The sequence below is a fragment of the Pristiophorus japonicus genome, chromosome 4, assembly GCF_044704955.1.
Source record: "Pristiophorus japonicus isolate sPriJap1 chromosome 4, sPriJap1.hap1, whole genome shotgun sequence".
Taxonomy (NCBI): domain Eukaryota; kingdom Metazoa; phylum Chordata; class Chondrichthyes; family Pristiophoridae; genus Pristiophorus; species Pristiophorus japonicus.
This window is the reverse complement of record NC_091980.1, coordinates 56646061-56667925: the sequence shown is the minus strand read 5'-3', so window position 1 is coordinate 56667925 and position 21865 is coordinate 56646061.

Here is a 21865-nt window from a genome sequence, read left to right as displayed (position 1 = left end):
TCTTTATCCCATTTAGAGTTTAAGCTGTATTCTTTTCCCCACAGGCTGTAATTTGACATTTTATTCAATGTGTTGTACCCTTCAGTGTGTATTGATCTGTGTGTGTGTTATTAAAGGTGTAACTTTTACTTCTTTTTAAACACAATAAAGCCATACCTGCTTCCTACCTTGAAAGCGATTGTCTGTCCAAGTCTGTCACAGTCCTTTCATAATTCCAGTGTCTAGAACCAAGGGTGTGGGAGCGATTCGGAACCGCTCATATAAGGTCAGAAGGGAAAGCTGACCCCCTGCAAACCACCCCTTACACTGGTCCCCAACAGCAGCCGTGATCCGACCCGATCAGCCCCATGCACTCCAGCAGAGTGCCCGGCTGATGGATCGCAACCGAGGAGAAATGGAAAAAAGGAAAATGAGCATTTGAACTATTTTCCTGCTTACCTCGCCAACATCCCCTTTAACTTGCACCCCTGAAGTGCCTGGCCTCCCGAACAATGCCTCCTGCAGCTGTCGGTGTTGTCGCCCGGCGATGCTGCAGGAGGATGGAAATGAGTTGAGATCTGGGGCGTTACCAAGGCGATGCGTAGGACTTTGACATCACGATCTCCGTGCTCAGGAGATCGTGGCGCAATGCGTTACCAGCGCCGCAACCCTCTCGGCCAATTTAGCAGGAGTCGTTTATCTCGGTCGGTAAGTCATTAGCGTCCATTATCGCCTCCCGGAGGTGTTAATGGGAGGCCCAAAGGAGGCCAATTTCTCGGCCTTCTTGTCACTTCTAAGTGTTGCTAATAGTGCACTAATGAGGGCTGATAGTACAATTGCAGCCACCTAATGCAGCTGTGTGAATTGGGTGTTTGCTCCCTGGAAAATCAGGCTTAAAGACCTGAGATCCACAGCATGCTGAGGCACTCAGTGTATCCTAGTGTGGTCAGTGAATGCAAAAGCGGGTACTTGAAAGTACACAAACTGTACACTAGGCACAATATATCCCGACTTTCATTTAAATTAGACACCTGGGACTGGTGTTGAAGGGGAGGCTGCCTTTAAATGAAAAATGTTGTAGACATTTCTGCCTTTAGTGCTTTGGCACGAAGTCCTGGTGCTCCCATGGATTGTGCTCTCATGCTTTCTATGCTCTTATGCCCTTTGCTCCCCTGCCCCATGGCCTATGCCTTTCACCCTGCTCTGGGAAAGTGCCCGGTTCACAATGAGTAACCATTCACTGTTTTCCGCTGCCCAATAATGAGGATCAGTTCCTCCTTGTATGTTGTGAAAGATGAGCCCAGGCTGCCATTAAATGATGCAAATAAGCTGGCCTTGCTTTACAGTACAGGGTCAGCCCTAATATACGCATGCATGCAGAGTGTCTGAACAGCCCTGGCACCAGTGGTGCTACACGGAGGTTGCATTATCAATCAGCCCCATGTTCTCTAATTCTGCACTCACAGTCCAAATTAAACTGTATGGTCCCAGAGTCTGTGGGCTGCAATCCCGAGGAACACAAACTGACTTTTATCACACAAACTGTTGCCTGTTATTGGACTGTAGAGATAAGTGACAAACCGAATGTCTTGCAACTTTTTCTCCTCCCTTCTGTGCGCAAGGCCTTGGATGTCCGTAGCTGCCTCGTATCTCAGCCAGGCCTCTGACCCTCCACATAAGTGTGGGCCTGGACAGTGAGTGTCAGCAGCTTATTGAACTGTGGACCATCGTGGGCCACCCCGACCTGTGTGAGAACATCTCCGCAGGTCGGGCATTCAAAAAGAGCTGGAGCATGCCACTGCAGCTTCCAGCGCGAGCTGACACAAATGTGCAACGGCTTCGAGGTGGGCGACTGGGTGATGTCATCAGGACCCAGGTCACCGTTTGGAGTTTGGGCAGGAGCATCGACAGGGTCCTGGTACAGCAGAGGAGTGGGAAGGTTATGGCCAACTTGCGACGCGTGATCGGGGCGGAGGAGCGATGAAGGATCGTGGCTGAGATTTGGTGGGTGATCGTGGCGGAGGTGCGGCGAGTGTTTTTGTGGTGGAGGAGCGGCGAGGGATCTTGGCGGAGGTGCGCCGAATGTTTGTGGCGGAAGAGCAGCGAGAAATCATGGCGGAGGTGCGGCGAATGAGGGTATGGGGCCCAGAAGAGCCGATAGCCCAGGGGCAGCACAGGCCTGCCCACACTGCGATATGTGTGTGCACTAGGTCCGTGCAGCAGAGCAGATCTTCAGTCGTCCTGGTTAACCCTTGCCACTGGATAAAGGCATAGCTCTGTTGGTGGCTGGTGTGCAATGGTCACCACACGTTAAAAAAGTTCACGCACAGGCATCTTCCACCCCTCGAGTTCAGGACTGGAATATCGGGTCCTTCATTGAAACATCTGTGAACCCATGTGGAAGAAAGTCATCCTCGTTTGAGGGACCGCCTATGATGATGATGATGATGATGGTTCCACTGGGATTGTGCCCATTGGAATTTACCGGGTCATTGGGAAGGTACCTTATTTGCATGCAGCTGATAGGCACCTGTGCCACTACAGGTGCATTTTTAGTGCCTCACTGCCCCATGCTCAACTGGAAAATCCAACTCCGACCCACCACCGGAGCGAGGAATAGCCAAGCTCACCCCTCTCCCCACCCCCACCCCAAATCCAGCCATGTTCCCTTCAGCTTCCCTGCATATGGATGTTAATCAAGAAATTTATAACATAAAGTTCACCATTATTCAAGGGTCCAGGATGTTTGGAGCCATTTAACATGACATGCCTTCAGTATGACGCCAAATTCTGAATTGAGGTGAGGTACAGATCAGCCATGATCGAACATAAACAGGTTCCTGCTGTTTTCCAGTGGATTGCACTGGTATCCTGCTGGAGTGATGGTGGGAGTCCAGTTGAAGCACCAAGGAAATTTGGGCCCTTTGCTTACATTTGCATTGTCTATATTTTTTTATATTTCAAAGACCTGGATGACGTCGCTTCTCAATTTTATTTTATTCAATGAACTACAGTTCTGTGATTTTCCTTTCACGGTTGTCTCAGAACCCTTCCCAATACATATTGAAATGTATACTTTCTGAGTCCTCAGCCACAGCCAATGCAAATCAGAAAATTATAGATGCGTTGGCCGCAATTTTCCAGTAAGCGCTGGTGGTGGGTGAAGACTCAAAAAATATACTCTTCAAAGTACAATGCCCAAAATTGCACACATTACATTAACTGTTTTTCACTGACAATCTACAGTTTTTAAATACGTGTTCCTACTTATAATCAATCAAAGCAAATTGTCTGCCACGTTTCCCTCATTACAACAGTAACTATAAAGCGCTTTGAGACGTCTGGTGGTCATGAAAGGCGCTATAAAAATGCAATCTTACTTGGATTAGCCTTGTTCAGAGACCGATCAATAATTACAACAAAATCGTTTTCCATTTCCATCTTGGGGTAATGCTTCTTTGTAATAGGGAGATAGAGTGCCCAGCAAACAATCCATGTACTCTGATTCCTCCATTATACTTTTCCTTTGTGTTTTCCTTTCCAACCTCATCTTCCCTGTCCCATCCTATGAGAACTCTGGCCATAATTTTTCATTTAGTTCATCAGATATTCCTGCAAGGAGGTACATGTTTTGTGCTCTTCAAAATATGATGCATTCACCATGTACATGTTTCATGTTTCTTGTTCCAATATATATCACATTACATTTATATTTGCATCAAAATCCATCCATTGTTTCTTAGCCCTGCTGAATTGGTCCAGGCACCTTTGATTGTAATCATACTGTCTAACACTTGCCAACTGCCTATTAATCATTCAAATAATGCCCCACCCCCACTGTATTTTCACTCGAATTTGCAGATGTTCTGCCACTCTTGGACCTGCCAGCAAGACTTAGCGGGATTTGTGTCTGAGAGCACCTGAAGCATTATAAATTGAAACACCTCAGCTGTAGCTGACTGGATCACAGGATCTTTTGTTGTCCGGATTGCCAGGAGAGTTTCCAGCTTGCAGCTCGCAACTTCCACACTTTTGTTGCTTTGCAACCCTTCAGTCAGCTTTCTCTACTTATTATGGAAACCAATCTTGCTTGTTTCTTCTGGATAGAAGAAGACTTGGAGGAGGAAAGGCAGTAACCTCATCACTCACCACCACCAGCAGCTGGGGGGCGCTAATGGGGCGCAATGAAGTTTTGGCCCGGGCGAGGGGGGTGATTACGCCTCCCGGGAAATTGCCCTGGAGGTTTGGGGGAGGGGTGATGTGCCGGTAGTGCCGTTCCCCGCAATTTGCGCTTTGGGCTGGCGCACACCCAGCGATGATGTCATCGACCTGCGCGCTGACCCCTCACCGCACCGCACGCCGACCCTTACCGCACCACGCTGACCCCTTACCACACCGCCTGCTGACCCTTACCGCACCACGCGCTGACCCCTTACCGCATCGCGCGCTGAACCCTTACCGCGTTGCGCGCTGACCCCTTACTGCCCCGCACGCCGACCCCTTACCGCCCTGCGCTTACCCCTTACCGCACCGCGCTTACCCATTACCGCACCGCGTTCTGACCCCTTACCGCCCCGCACGCTGACCCCTTATCGCCCCGCGCTGACCCCTTACCGCCCCGCGCTGACCCCTTACTGCCCCGCGCAGACCCCGTACCGCACCGCACGCCGACCCTTACCGCACCACGCTGACCCCTTACCACACCGCCTGCCGACCCTTACTGCACCACGCGCTGACCCCTTACCGCATCGTGCGCTGACCCCTTACCGCGTTGCGCGCTGACCTCTTACCGCCCCGCACGCCGACCCCTTACCGCCCTGCGCTTACCCCTTACCGCACCGCGCTTACCCCTTACCGCACCGCGTTCTGACCCCTTACCGCCCCGCACGCCGACCCCTTATCGCCCCGCGCTGACCCCTTACTGCCCCGCGCTGACCCTTTACTGCCCTGCGCAGACCCCGTACCGCACCGCGCACTGACCCCGTACCGCCCCGTGCTGACCCCTTACCGCCCGCGCTGACCACGTACCGCACCGCGCGCTGACCCCTTACCGACCCGCGCTGACCCCTTACCGCCCCGCGCTGACCCCGTACTGCATCGCGAGCTGACCCCTTACCGCCCCGCACGCTGACCCCTGACCGCCCCGCGCTGACCCTTTACCACACCGCATGCTGACCCCTTACCGCCCAGCGCTGACCCCGTACCACACCGCGCGCTGACCCCTTACCGCCCCGCGCTGACCCCTTACCACCCCGTGGGCCGCGAGGATGATGCCAACAGATATCACCACCAGCTTGCTTTAGAAAGACCTACGTGAAATACAGGATCCACGGAGGGGGAAAAATATTATTTACAATGTAAAAAACGGGGCAAAAGGGTTTTGGGAAGGAAGACAGAATAAAGAAAAGTATTTTGATCTTGAGAAGATGTTGTAGATTCACCATTGGGGTAGGGCAAAGAATGATAAATGTAAATAACTGAGAATATAGGTCTCAGTGAGGGAAGAAAGAATTTACTTCTATGTTAAACACGTTTTGTAAAATGGTAGTTAAAAATATTACAGATATATCTGTCTTCCCTGCACCTTCTCAGGATTAGTATGTTTCCCCTAGTGATAGGTGTGTATTGTTTCAGTAAATTTGCTGTATTACAGAAATAGGCAAAGCTGTTTTGTGACAACAGTAAGCAGCAACATCACAGGAGATCTAGAGGCCGAAATTGCCCCTTTCTTTAAGACCTGTGACCATCGCAAATCGGCGGCCAAGCTGCGGAATGGAGTGGCCGCTGACTTTTGGTGGAATGGCCACTGCTAGCCCAATTGCCCTCTCGAGTTTTCCTGGCAATGCCGCGATCTTCACCCCCACCCCACCACTCCGCTGCTGCTGATCCGTGGTAAGCGCGTCATCACTGTGTGCACCGCCGATCTTCCCCCCCGATGGCGACATTCCCCTCCGAAAATGCTCTGCCCGCCCTGCAGCGCCAAAACAAGCTTTCACCCGGTGGTCCAGTGAGGCTATGGCCTTCTGCAGCGGCGATGGGGCTTCTCTTAAAGGGGCAGGCCTCCTGCCGCTGCCACCAGCACCCCACCTCCCCCTGGAGCACAGGTTGGCGGGATGTGGTGGCACCGTTAGGCCCTTGGTGCACTGCAGTGGACCCAGCCGCAATGGCAGCAGTCAGATCTCGCGTAGCCTCCAGCTGAAACTCCATGACAACAGCCACACTCTGGAAGCCATTAGAGACGACAGCAGTCAGATACTCCATGCCATGTTGCCCAGAGTGCATGAGAGCATTTTGAGCATCCAGAGCAGTGGCCATCCTGTGCAAAGAAAGGTCAAGACAAACTCAAGACACAGCTGAAAAACCTGCCCTTTAAGAAGGCCAGGGAGCAGCTGTATCGTTAGAATGATGGTTTGCATCAAATGGAAAGGAGGGGAATTTCGCAGTGCAAACTCCACTCCGCAGGCACACCACTGAAAGCAGCCCTTACCACCGGGAATTAACACTTCGCTCCGTTTTGGGCACGAAAAAGGGCAATTTCTATCTTCTTAACACCGCATCCATATCGGCGGTACTGGAGGGTCAAATGCGGTGCGTGCGCTCCGTTTCGGGCGGGGGGACAATTTAGGGCCCATGATGTTCTATTTGAGCTTTACCAATTTTTTTTTGATGGGGTGGGATGCACAGAATGGATCCCAAGTGCTTTACTCTAGAGCATGTCAGTCTGAGGGCAATGTTGGGTTGTATGATTGTTTTGGCAAAGCCCCAGGATCAGGTTGCTTTTTGTGGAGGTATATAGTATATGGAAAACAGGAGGAAATATAAAATAACATGGGAAAAGTGAAAAATTGAAGATCATTTTTCATGTCTGTGTGACATTGAGGGAGATGGTACTGAGTAACTTTAAGGTGAAATTCCTTTTAACTAAAAAATGGGAGTGTCTTTTCTTTCTGTAATGAAACTCCAGGAATATGCAACTTTGAAATGGGGTTTATTAAAATGCAATTTTATTCAAGATCATTAATGAAATTATTCTAGTTTATTTTGTTTGAGGAATTTCACTCTTTTGTTTTGCTTTGCTTAAAATTTGACCTGAAAATTCAGTAAAGTTTTAAATGCACAGGCTCGACGAGCCGAATGGCCTCCTTCTGTGCTGTAACTGTAACCATTCTATCAATTACATTCGAACGATGCAGACTCAGAAGCTGCTACTAAAGCATTCTGCAGACCAAAGTCACAAAAGCGATAAAGACAATGAATGTAATGGCATCACGGTGACATGGCTCCAGAGTGACCAAGGATGGGAACTCAACATCCAGGGGTATTCAATATTTAGGAAGGATAGACAGAAAGGAAAAGGCGGTGGGGTGGCATTGCTGGTTAAAGAGGAAATTAATGCAATAGTAAGGAAGGTCATTAGGTTGGATGATGTGGAATCTGTATGGGTAGAGCTACGGAATACCAAAGTAGAAAACGCTAGTGGGAGTTGTGTACAGACCACCAAACAGTAGTAGTGAGGTTGGGGACAGCATCAAACAAGAAATTAGGGATGCGTGCAATAAAGGTACAGCAGTTATCATGGGCGACTCTAATCTACATAACGACTGGGCTAACCAAACTGGTAGCAATATGGTGGAGGAGGATTTCCTGGAGTGTATTCGGGATGGTTTTCTAAACCAATATGTCGAGGAACCAACTAGAGGGCTGGCCATCCTAGACTGGGTGATGTGTAATGAGAAAGGACCAATTAACAATCTTGTTGTGCGAGGTCCCTTGGGGAAGAGTGACCATAATATGGTAGAATTTTTTATTAAGATGGAGAGTGACACAATTAATTCAGAGACTAGTGTCCTGAACTTGGCGAAAGATAACTTCAACGGTATGAGACGTGAATTGGCTAGAATAGACTGGCGAGTGATACTTAAAAGGTTGACAGTGGATAGGCAATAAAGATCACATGGATGAACTTCAACAATTTATATCCCTGTCTGGATTAAAAATAAAACGAGGAAGGTGGCTCAACCGTGGCTAACAAGGGAAATTAAGGATAGTGTTAAATCCAAGGAAGAGGCATATAAATTGGCCAGAAAAAGCAGCAAACCTGAGGACTGGGAGGATTTTGTAATTCAGCAGAGGAGGACAAAGGGTTTAATTCGGAGGGGGAAAATAAAGTATGAGAGGAAGCTTGCTGGGAACATAAAAACTGACTGCAAAAGCTTCTATAGATATGTGAAGAGAAAGAAATTAGTAAAAACAAACGTAGGTCCCTGCAGTCAGATTCAGGTGAATTTATAATAATGGGGAACAAAGAAATGGCAGAAAAAGTTAAACAAGTACTTTGGTTCTGTTTTCACGAAGGAAGACACAAATAATCTTCCGGAAATACTAAGGGACCAAGGGTCTAGTGAGAAGGAGGAACTGAAGGATATCCTTATAAAGCGGGAAATTGTGTTAGGGAAATTGATGGGATTGAAGGCCGATAAATCCCTGGGTCCTGATAGTCTGCATCCCAGAGTACTTAAGGAAGTGGCCTTAGAAATAGTGGTTGCATTGGTGGTCATTTTCCAACAGTCTATTGACTCTGGATCAGTTCTTATGGACTGGAGGGTAGCTAATTTAACACCACTGTTTAAAAAAGGAGCGAGAGAGAAAACGGGTAATTATAGGCCGGTTAGCCTGACATCAGTAGTGGGGAAAATGTTGGAATCAATTATTAAAGATGAAATAGCAGCGCATCTGGAAAGCAGTGACAGGATCAGTTCAAGTCAGCATGGATTTATGAAAGGGAAATCAAGCTTGACAAATCTTCTGCAATTTTTTGAGGATTTAACTAGTAGAGTAGACAAGGGAGAACCAGTGGATGTGGTGTATTTGGACTTTGAAAAGCCTTTTGACAAGGTCCCACACAAGAGATTCATGTGCAAAATTAAAGCACATGGTATTGGGGATAATGTACTGATGTGGATAGAGAACTGGTTGCCAGAAAGGAAGCAGAAAGTCGGGATAAATGGATCCTTTTCAGAATGGCAGGCAGTGACTAGTGGAGTGCCGCAGGGCTCAGTGCTGGGACCCCAGCTCTTTACAATATAAATTAATGATTTAGATGAAGGAATTGAATGTAATATCTCCAAGTTTGCAGATGACACTTAACTGGGTGGCGGTGTGAGCTGTGAGGAGGACGCTAAAAAGCTGCAGGGTGACTTGGACAGGTTAGTTGAGTGGGCAAATACATGACAGATGCAGTATAATGTGGATAAATGTGAGGTTATCCACTTTGGGGGCAAAAACACAAAGGCAGAATATTATCTGAATGGCGGCAAATTAGGAAAGGGGGAGGTGCAACGAGACCTGGATGTCATGGTTCATCAGCCATTGAAAGTTGGCATGCATGTACAGCAGTTGGTGAAAAAGACAAATGATATGTTGGCCTTCATAGCTAAGAGATTTGAGTATAGGAGCAGGGAGGTCTTACTGCAGTTGTACAGGGCCTTGGTGAGGCCTCACCTGGAATATTGTGTTCAGTTTTGGTCTACTAATCTGAGGAAGGACATTCTTGCTGTTGAGGGAGTGCAGCGAAGGTTCACCAGACTGATTCCCAGGAAGGCCGGACTGACATATGAGGAGAGACTGGATCAACTGGGCATTTATATACTGGAGTTTAGAAGGATGAGAGGGGATCTCATAGAAACATATAAGATTCTGACAGGACTGGTCAGTTTAGTTGCAGGAAGAATGTTTCCGATGATGGGGAAGTCCAGAACCAGGGGACACATTCTTAGGATGAGGGGTAGGCCATTTAGGACTGAGATGAGGAGAAACTTCTTCACTCAGAGAGTTGTTAACCTGTGGAATTCCCGACCGCAGAGAGTTGTTGATGGCAGTTCATTGGATATATTCAAGAGGGAGTTAGATATGGCCCTTATGGCTAAAGGGATCAAGGGGTATGGAGAGAAAGCAGGAAAGGGGTACTGAGGGAATGATCAGCCATGATCGTATTGAATGTTGGTGCAGACCCGAAGGGCTAAATGGCCTACTCCTGCACCTATTTTACATGTTTCTATGCCAAACATAATAAATGTCTTCGATTCATTTCTCACCCAGGTGATCAATCCATGATGTTTTTCTTTAAAGAAAGTTTCCTAACTCTACTGCTTCAATGAGGTGCACCCCTAGAGGCCTGAGCAGAACTGGTGGAAGGGTGCTGTTCCTTATGTGCAGAGCCTTGTGATGCTTGTGGCTGGTGATGTTTGTGAGTGCCCAACCAAAGGCTGCTGCAACTCGAGTGCTGCTTGAACAGTCTGGCCCAGCTGACTTGCTGGGACAATGATGGGTATTGGTTGAGGGGGTGCGAATGTGCAGATGTGCTGATATCCTCTGAGAGACAAGCATGTGCTGCTCCCATCGCGCCACAGCCACTCTGTTGGGGCTGGGGCTCATCACTTCCAGCAATCTGCGGGACAGCAGATTAAAGAGGATGATGGACACCCGCCTCCGCCAAACCCCAACCCATTCTGTTGTGTATCTGTAAAGCATGCACTCCCATGTTCCGCCACTAGGGAGCTCATCCCCTGAAGTCCCAAGGGATCCCAGCATCCCTTGGGAGCACTGTATACAAGCCAGCCCCCAAGGCCTGTTCCTCACTCTGGAGTGTCTTATTAAAGACTGAGGTCACTGTTACTTTAACCTCCCTGTGTGCAGCCTTATCTGTGTTAGGAACACAATAACTGCCAACGAGAATACGAATCCAACGCAAAGATGCAGCAAACTGTGGGCAACCTGGAGAAGTTCTCGGAGGGCGAGGACTGGGAAGCCTATGTCGAACGGCTAGACCAGTACTTTGTAGCCAACGAGCTGGACGGAGAAGGAAGCGCTGCAAAAAGGAGAGTGGTCCTCCTCACAGTTTGCGGGGCACCGATCTACAACCTCATGAAGAATCTTCTGGCTCCGGTGAAACCTACAGATAAGTCGTATGAGGAGCTGTGTACACTGGTTCGGGAGCATCTTAACCCGAGGGAGAGTGTGCTGATGGTGAGTTATCGGTTCTGCACATGCCAGCGATCTGAAAGTTAGGAAATGGCGAGCTACGTCGCCGAGCTAAGGCGACTTGCAGGACAATGTGAGTTTGATGGCTACCTGGAGCAAATGCTCAGAGACTTTTTTGTACTGGGCATTGGCCACGAGACCATCCTACGAAAACTTTTGACTATCGAGACACCGACCCTCAGTAAGGCCAATGCGATAGCAGAGGCGTTTATGTCCACCAGTGATAACACCAAACAAATCTCTCAGCACAAAAGTGCTAGCAATGTTCATAAATTAACTGGAACTGTGTTTGCGAGCAGAAATGTACAGGGCAGAACCCACAAGTCTGCAACTGCTAGCAGGCCTCAGGTGACCGAGCTGACTCAGAGTCCGCAACAAAGGATGAATGCAAGGCAATTCACACCTTGTTGGTGTTGTGGAGGCTTCCATTCAGCCTATTCATGCCGCTTCAAAGGATATGTTTGCAAGAGCTGTGGAACAATGGGGCACCTCCAACGAGCTTGCAAATGAGCTGCAATCTCTGCAAAACCTGCTAACCACCACGTGTCAGAGGAAGATCGGTCTATGGTGGATCAAAGCAATTTCGAGCCTCAGAGAGAGGAGGCAGATGCTGAAGTACACGTGGTGCACACATTTTCGACGAAATGTCCACCTATAATACTAAGCGTAAAATTGAATGGCTTACCCGTAGCCATGGAACTGGACACTGGCGCTAGCCAATCCATCATGAGTAAAAAGATGTTTGAGAGACTGTGGTGCAACAAGGCATTCAGACCAGCCCTAAGCCCCATCCACACAAAACTGAGAATGTACACCAAAGAGCTTATCACTGTCCTGGGCAGCGCCTTGGTCAAGGTCACCTGCGAAGGCACGGTGCACGAACTGCCACTCTGGATTGTCCCAGGCGATGGCCCCATACTGCTTGGAGGGAGCTGGCTGGGCAAAATCCGAGTGCTATCACATATCGATGAGGCCTCATGTGCCCAGGTTCCGAACAAATTTCCTTCCCTTTTTGAGCCAAGCATTTGGAAACTTTTTCGGGGCGAAGGTGCGGATCCACTTGGTCGCAGAGGCACGACCCATTCACCACAAGGCGCGAGCGGTACCTCACATGATGAGGGAAAGAGTAGAAATCGAGCTGGACAGGCTGCAACGCGAGGGCATCTCCCCAGTGGAATTCCACGAGTGGGCCAGCCCGATTGTTCCAGTACTCAAAAGTGATGGCACAGTCAGGATTTGCGGCGATTATAAAGTAACTATTAATCGTTTCTCGCTACAGGACCAATACCTGCTACTTAAGGCAGACGACCTATTTGCGACGCTGGCAGGAGGCAAGATGTTCACCAAGCTCGACCTAACTTTGGCCTACATGACGGAGGAGCTGGAGGCGTCTTCGAAGAACCTCACCTGCATCAACACGCACAAGGGACTGTTCATCGACAACAGATGCCCGTTTGGAATTCGGTCGGCTGCAGCGATCTTCCAGAGAAACATGGAGATCCTACTCTAGTCGGTACCACACATGGTGGTCTTTCAGGACGACATATTGTTCACGGGTCGTGACACTGCTGAGCACCTCCAAAACCTGGAGGAGGTCCTCCAGCGACTGTAGGTAGGGCTGCGGCTGAAAGAGGTCGAAATGCGTCTTCATGGCAACAGAAGTGGAATTTTTGGGGAGAAAGATCGCGGCGGACGGCATTCGGCCCACAGTCGCCAAGATAGAGGCTATCAGGAACGCGCCCAGGCCACAGAACGTCACGGAGCTGCGGTCGTTCCTGGGACTCCCCAACTATTTTGGTAACTTCCGACCGGGGTTAAGCAACCTTTTAGAGCCCCTACATGTGTTACTGCGCAAAGGTGAGAAATGGGTATGGGAAAAAAAAACAAGTAATTGCTTTTGAGAAAGCCAGAAACATTTTATGCTGCAACAAGCTGCTTGTATTACATAGCACGTATAAAAGGCTTGTGCTAGCATGTGTCGCGTCGTCGTACGGAGTCGGGTGTGCATTACAACAAGCTAATGTTGCCGGGAAGTTGCAACCTGTCGCCTATGCTTCCAGGAGCTTGTCTAAGGCCGAGAGGGCCTACAGCATGATTGAGAAAGAGGCATTAGCGTGTGTGTTCGGGGTAAAGAAAATGCATCAGTACCTGTTTGGCCTCAAATTTGACCTGGAAACTGATCACAAGCCCCTCACATCCCTGTTCGCTGTAAACAAGGAGATAAATACAAAGGTGGGCACTCGCGCTATCAGCGTATAACTTTACCATCCGCCACAGGCCAGGCACCGAGAACTGTGCAGATGCTCTCAGTCGGCTACCATCGCCCACTACGGGGGTGGAAATGGCACAGCCTGCAAATTTGTTGATGGTGGCGCAGCACGCAGACTTGTTGATGGTCATGGAAGCGTTTGAAAATGATAAATCACCTGTCATGGCCCGCTAGATTAGGACTTGGACCAGCCAAGACCCTCTGCTATCCCAGGTAAAAAACTGTGTCCTGCATGGGTGCTGGGCCAGCATCCCCGTTGAAATGCAAGAGCCAATCAAGCCGTTCCAGTGGCGAAAGGACAAGCTGCCCATTCAGGCAGACTGCCTGTTGTGGGGTAAACATAGAAACATAAGACATAGAAAATATATGCAGGAGTAGGCCATTCAGCCCTTAGAGCCTGCACCACCATTCAATGAGTTCATGGCTGAACATGCAACTTCAGTACCCCATTCCTGCTTTCTCGCCATACCCCTTGATCCCCCAGTAGTAAGGACTACATCTAACTCCTTTTTGAATATATTTAGTGAATTGGCCTCAACAACTTCCTGTGGTAGAGAATTCCACAGGTTCACCACTCTCTGGGTGAAGAAGTTTCTCCTCATCTCGGTCCTAAATGCCTTACCCCTTATCCTTAGACTGTGACCCCTGGTTCTGGACTTCCCCAACATTGGGATCCTTCTTCCTGCATCTAACCTGTCTAAACCCGTCAGAATTTTAAACGTTTCTATGAGATCCCCTCTCATTCTTCTGAACTCCAGTGAATACAAGCCCAGTTGATTCAGTCTTTCTTTATATGTCAGTCCCGTCATCCCGGGAATCAGTCTGGTGAACCTTCGTTGCACTCCCTCAATAGCAAGAATGTCCTTCCTCAAGTTAGGAAACCAAAACTGTACACAATACTCCAGGTGTGGCCTCACTAAGGCTCTGTACAACTGTAGTAACACCTCCCTGCCCCTGTACTCAAATCCCCTCGCTATGAAGGCCAACATGCCATTTGCTTTCTTAACCGACTGCTGTACCTGCATGCCAACCTTCAATGACTGATATACCATGGCACCCAGGTCTCGTTGCACCTCCCCTTTTCCTAATCTGTCACCATTCAGATAAAAGTCTGTCTCTCTGTTTTTACCATCAAAGTGGATAACCTCACATTTATCCACATTATACTTCATCTGCCATGCATTTGCCCACTCACCTAACCTATCCAAGTCACTCTGCAGCCTCATAGCAACCTCCTCGCAGCTCGCACTGCCACCCAACTTAGTGTCATCCGCAAATTTGGAGATACTACATTTAATCCCCTCGTCTAAATCCTTAATGTACAATGTAAACAGCTGGGGCCCCAGCACAGAATCTTGCGGTACGCCACTAGTCACTGCCTGCCATTCTGAAAAGTACCCATTTACTCTTACTCTTTGCTTCCTGTCTGCCAACCAGTTCTCAATTCACTTCAGCACACTACCCCCAATCCCATGTGCTTTAACTTTGCACATTAATCTCTTGTTTGGGACCTTGTCAAAAGCCTTCTGAAAGTCCAAATATACCACATCAACTGGTTCCCCCTTGTCCACTCTACTGGAAACATCCTCAAAAAATTCCTGAAGATTTGTCAAGCATGATTTCCCTTTCACAAATCCATGCTGACTTGGACCTATCATGTCACCTCTTTCCAAATGCGCTGCTATGACATCCTTAATAATTGATTCCATCATTTTACCCACTACCGATTTCAGGCTGACCGTTCTATAATTCCCTGTTTTCTCTCTCCCTCCTTTTTTAAAAAGTGGGGTTACATTGGCTCCCCTCCACTCCATAGGAACTGATCCAGAGTCTATGGAATGTTGGAAAATGACTGTCAATGCATCTGCTATTTCCAAGATCACCTCCTTAAGTACTCTGGGTTACAGTCCATCAGGCCCTGGGGATTTATCCCATCAATTTCCCAACACAATATCCGGAAGGTTGTTTGTGTTCTCCTTAGTGAATACCGAACCAAAGTACTTGTTTAATTAGTCTGCCATTTGACCAGCCAAGATCCTCTGCTATCCCAGGTAAAAGACTGTGTACTGCATGGGAGCTGGACCAGCGTCCCCGTTGAAATGCAAGAGCCAATCAAGCTGTTCCAGCGGCGAAAGGATGGGCTGTCCATTCAGGCAAACTGCCTGTTGTGGGGTAACCGCGTGGTGCTACCAAAAAAGGGCAGGAAGATTTTCATCTCGGATCTCCACAACACACACCCGGGTATAGTAATGATGAAAGCGATAGCCAGATCCCACGTGTAGTGGCCCGGTATCGACTCTGACTTAGAGTCCTGTGTACGGCAATGCAGCGTATTTGCTCAGTTGAGCAACGCGCCCAGAGAGGCACCGCTAAGTTTGTGGTCCTGGCCCTCCAGACCATGGTCGAGGATCCATGTCGACTATGCGGGCCCGTTTCTCTGTAAAATATTCCTGGTGTTGGTGAATGCTTTTTCAAAATGGATTGAATGTGAAATAATGTCGGGAAGCACCGTCACCGCCACCATTGAAAGCCTGAGGGCCATGTTTTCCACCCACAGCCTGCCTGACATACTGGTCAGTGACAACGGGCCATGTTTCATCAGTGCCGAATTTAAAGAATTCATGACCCGCAATGGGATCAAAAATGTCACCTTGGCCCCATTTAAACCAGCCTCCAATGGGCGGGCAGAGCGCGCAGTACAAACCATCAAACAGAGCCTTAAACGAGTCACAGAAGGCTCACTCCAAACCCGCCTGTCCCGAGTACTGCTCAGCTACCGCACGAGACCCCACTCACTCACAGGGGTGCCCCCGGCTGAGCTACTCATGAAAAGGACACTTAAAACCAGACTCTCGCTGGTTCACCCCAATCTGCATGATCAGCTAGAGAGCGGGTGGCAGCAACAAAATGGTCACGCCACTGTGTCACGGGAAATTGATCTGAATGACCCTGTGTATGTGCTAAACTATGGACATGGTCCCAAATGAATCGCGGGCACGGTGATAGCTAAAGAAGCGAATAGAGTGTTTGTAGTCAAACTAGACAATGGACAAATTTGCAGAAAGCACCTGGACTAAACGAGGCTGCGGTTCACAGACTGCCCTGAACAACCTACAGCAGACACCACCTTTTTCGAGCCCACAACACACATCCAAAGGATCAACGACACCACGCCGGACCAGGAAATCGAACCCATCACACCCAACAGCCCAACAAGGCCGGGCTCACCTAGCAGCCCTGCAGGGCCAACAACATGCCAGCCCAGCGAGGGCACAGCCAACACACCAGAACAGACATTTGTACCAAGGCGGTCTACCAGGGAAAGAAAGGCTCCCGACCGCCTCACCTTGTAAATAGTTTTCACTTTGACTTTGAGGAGGGGAGTGATGTTGTGTATCTGTAAAGCATGCACTCCCATGTTCAACCACCAGGGAGCTCATCCCCTGATGTTCCATGGGATCCCAGCATCCCTTGGGAGCATTGTATATAAGCCGGCCCCTAAGGCCTGTTCCTCACTCTGGAGTGTCTTATTAAAGACTGAGGTCACTGTTACTTTAACCTCCCTGTCTGCAGCCTCATCTGGGTTAGGAACACAATACATTCAATCAACCATTCTCTCCATTGTGAAACCCAGAGTCTGCATGGCAGCCATTTGAGATAGGGCATGCGAAAGTGCCTCTCTTGCTCATTTCAAAAATGCTCGCCTCTTCATTTTTTCTTTTCTTCACAACAGATTAGCCACATTCTTAACAATACTGAAGGGTGAGATGGAGTGGAAGTAATAGTTGAGGGTAGTGGGGAGGGGGTTAGTTGTGTGTTGTAAGGTGGTATTGAGATAGGTGGAGAGATCATGAGGTCTACACAACCTTGCTTCTCTTGTGAGGTTATTGAACCTCTTTCTATATTGAAACCAGGTCCTGGGGGTGATGCTACTGACATTGTCCCTCTCTCAGCCACCTCTGTCCAGGCCTGCTTGACATTGGTCTTGGTGATGTTCCTGAGAGTGCTGGGGAACAGTACATTCCTTATGCCTCACTTCCTCCACTCGGATCTCCAGAGATGCATCAGGAAAGTAAAGGGGCGGGGGGATGGTGGGGAGCGTGTGGCATCCAGCCCTTTGACTCATATCTGCAGCCAGTAAGAATTGTTTGCTTTAAGAGGAGTTGGTGGAAGGAAGCAGAAATTGCACATTCATGTGGGAGGGCTGTCCAATTCTGCAGATGATTGCAGAGTCACCCATCTAACAAATGCTAATGATGCCCGGGTGTAATAATGGACTAGGCCTCATGCTGATAATATCATGGGGCTTGCATCCACTGCACCCCCACTCCATCCCCCGCACACACAATACCTGCATTGAGTGAAAATCGACCCTCGAGAATTTGTGCTAGAGTTTTAGTCATTTAAAAATCCATTATATTTTCTCACTAACAATATCAGAATTAATGAGAAATATGCTGGCCAAGACATGAATCATGTTAAAACAAATTATGAGACACAACACAGCATGATTCTTTTCCTTGTGTTGATGCCAATGACGCATTTAAAACAATTTATGGTAATTTCAAATGAAGCAGTGTCATATTTTGAAGCATTTCGATTTAATCGCTCATTCCGACTCACTTTGAAAGGTTGACCCAATCTAACCATTCAAGTTATTTAGCTGATAAATTAATAAATGAAAGGATAGATCAAGTACTGCAGCGACAGTGCAGAGGAATACATTTCATTTACATCTACAGGCATTTCCCCTTTTCTAAATTTCATGCATTTTGACTTCCGTTTGATTGAAATGCACATTGGTTTGAACAAAATTTAATATCGACTCACCTTAAACAACTGTTAACGAATAAGAAATGTTATGTATGTAAACATTACAACTGTGTACGACTTGCCACCAGAGGGCGCACCTGTTGGAGACCCAAGGGTCACCTGCACACCTCATGCAAGTGAGTATAAAGGTTTGTCTGCCATGCTGTTTAGGCACTCTGGAGTTTTATTAAAGAGACTAAGGTCACATCAGTTTAAGCTTACAGTACTCAATCTTATGGATTTATTCTGAACATAACAATTGGCGACGAGAAACAGATCACGAACTTTCACGCAGTTATGGCTGCCGTTGGTATTCTTGAGCGATTTGTAGAGGGTGATGATTGGGAAGCCTTCATTGAACATCTCGACCAGTACTTCGTGGCCAACAAGCTGGATGCGGACGATAAAGCGATCAAACGCTGGGCGATTCTCCTCATCGTTTGTGGGTCTACAAAATACGGCCTCATCAAGCATCTGCTAGCACCAACGAAACCAATGGAAAAGACATACGCAGAGTTGTGTACACTGGTTCGGGACCACCTCAAGCCGAAGGAGAGCATCTTAATGGCCAGGTATCGCTTCTATACGTATCATCGCTCCGAGGGCCAGGATGTGGCGAGTTATGTCGCCGACCTAAGACGCCTTGTGGACTCTTGCGATTTTGCTGCATATTTGGGGGAAATGCTGTGGGACCTCTTCATGCTTGGAATTGGCCATGAGGTCATTCTTCGCAAGCTGCTGTTTGCCGAATCCCCAGACCTGAACAAGGCCATCACGATAGCCCAAGCTTTCATGTCCACGAACGATAATACTAAACTGATATCTTTTCAGCATCGAAGCTCACCGGCAAGTACTGTGCATAAAATAATGTGATTAGCAGGCAGAACTGTACATGGCAGGGCCTACATGTCTGTAGCTGCAAGACCTAGGATGACTCAGAGTCCGCCGTGGGGCGTGAATGCGAATCCGTTAACAACATGTTGGCGCTGCGGGGGTAATCATAGAGCTCATCAATGTCGATTCAAGCACTACAATCGCAAAGGCTGAGAAACAATGGGGCACCGCCAGCGAATGTGCAAAGGTGCTGCGACTCAATACGTGGCAGAGTCGGCAGAAGATGGTTGATCCAAAGCGGATCACGCAGAACGAGTAAGAGAGGAAACTCAACCCGAGGCCGAGGAAGAAGTGTATGGGGTACACACCTTCACCACCAAGAGCCCTCCTATAATGCTGAAAGTCAAATTCAATGGCATTCTAGTTTTCATGGAGTTGGACATGGGTGCAAGTCAGTCAATTATGAGCCAGAAGGCTTTTGAGAAACTGTGGGGCAACAAGGCACAAAGGCCCAAACTGAGTCCGATTTATACAAAGTTGTGCACTTATACCAAAGAGCTCATACCAGTCATTGGCAGTGCGGCAGTGAAGGTATCGTACGGTGGCGTTGTGCATGACTTATCACTGTAGATTGTACCAAGCGATGGCCCAACGCTGTTCGGCAGAAGCTGGCTAGGAAAGATTCGATGGAACTGGGATGACATCAAAGCACTATCTTCAGTGCATGACGCCTCGTGCGCTCAAGTGCTGAGCAAATTTCCGTTGCTATTTGAACCAGGCATCGGCAGCTTCACAGACAGCAAAGTGCAGATTCATTTAGTCCCTGATGCACGGCCTGTTCATCGCAAGGCTCGAGCGGTTTCATTTCTGATAAGGGAGAAAGTCGAGATCGAATTGGACAGACTTCAACAAGAGGGAATCATAGCGCCAGTTGAGTTCAACGAGTGGGCCAGCCCAATTGTTCCGTTGTTGAAAAGTGATGGCACGGTCAGAATCTGCGGAGACTACAAGATAACGATCAACCGAGTCTCGTTACAGGACCAGTACCACTACCCAAGGTGGATGACCTATTCACAACGTTAGCAGGGGGGAAGTCATTCACCAAATTGGATCTAACCTCCGCTTACATGACACAGGAGCTGGCTGAATCTACGAAAAGATTGACGTGCATCAACATGCACAAAGGACTGTTTATATACCACAGGTGCCCTTTTGGGATTCACTCAGCTGCTGCCATTTTCCAGAGGAACATGGAGAGTCTGCTAAAATCGGTTCCGTGCACCGTTGTGTTTCAAGATGACATCCTGATCACCGGTCGTGACACCATCAAATACCTGCACAACCTGGAAGAGGTTCTAAGTCGACTAGACAGAGTGGGACTCAGGCTGAAACACTCCAATTGTGTTTTCTTTGCGCTAGAGGTCGAATTTTTGGGAGAAAGATTGTGGCAGACGGCATCAGACCCACGGACTCAAAGATGGAGGCCATCAAGAACGCACCCAGACCACAGAATGTGATGGAACTGCGTTCGTTCCTGGGATTCCTGAACTATTTTGATAACTTTCTACCCGGGTTGAGCACTTTGCTGGAATCATTGCATATGTTGCTACGTAAGGGTGATGACTGGGTTTGGGGTAAATCTCAAGAGACAGCCTTTGAGAAGGCCAGAAACCTGCTATGTTCTAACAAGTTACTTGTATTGTATGACCCGTGTAAACGTTTAGTGCTAGCTTGTGGTGCATCTTCGTATGGGGTACAGCAAACCAATGTATCAGGCAAACTGTAACCAGTTGCATATGCGTCTCGAAGTCTATCTAAAGTTGAAAGACCCTACAGTATGGTTGAGAAAGAGGTGTTAGCATGCCTATACGGGGTTAAGAAAATGCACCAATACCTATTTGGACTCCGGTTCGAGCTTGAAACCGACCACAAACTGCTCATTTCACTGTTTTCAGAAAGCAAAAGTATAAACACCAATGCTTTGTCCCACTTCCAAAGATGGGCACTAACATTGTTCGCTTATGACTATGTTAGTCTAACATTTTGGTCTCCTAACTTGAGGAAGGACATTCTTGCTATTGAGGGAGTGCAGCGAATGTTCACCAGACTGATTCCCGGGTTGGCGGGACTGACATATCAAGAAAGACTGGATCAATTGGGCTTGTATTCACTGGAGTTCAGAAGAATGAGAGGGGATCTCATAGAAACGTTTAAAATTCTGACGGGTTTAGACAGGTTAGATGCAGGAAGAATGTTCACAATGTTGGGGAAGTCCAGAACCAGGGGTCACAGTCTAAGGATAAGGGGTAAGCCATTTAGGACCGAGATGAGGAGAAACTTCTTCACCCAGAGAGTGGTGAACCTGTGGAATTCTCTACCACAAAAAGTTGTTGAGGCCAATTCACTAAATATATTCAAAAAGGAGTTAGGTGTAGTCCTTACTACTAGGGGGATCAAGGGGTATGGTGAGAAAGCAGGAATGGGGTACTGAAGTTGCATGTTCAGCCATGAACTCATTGAATGGCGGTGCAGGCTCGAAGGGCCGAATGGCCTACTCCTGCACCTATTTTCTATGTTTCTATGTTATCCACCACAGACCAGGCACGGAGAACTGTGCTGATGCCTTCAGTCGGCTACCATTGCCCACCACCAGGGTGGAAATGGTGCAACCCGCAGACTTGCTTCTCATCATGGATGTTTTTGAGAGCGATGGGTCACCCGTCACGGCTCGCCAGATCAGGACCTGGACTAGCCTGGACCCTGTGCTATCACTAGTAAAAAGTTGCATCTTCAATGGGAGCTGGTCGGCTGTTCCCGGGGAAATGCAAGATGAAATTAAGCCCTTTCACCAAAATGAAGATGAAATGTCCATGCAGTCGGATTGTCTCTTATGGGTAATTGCCAAAAAAAGGCAGGGAAATGTTTATACGT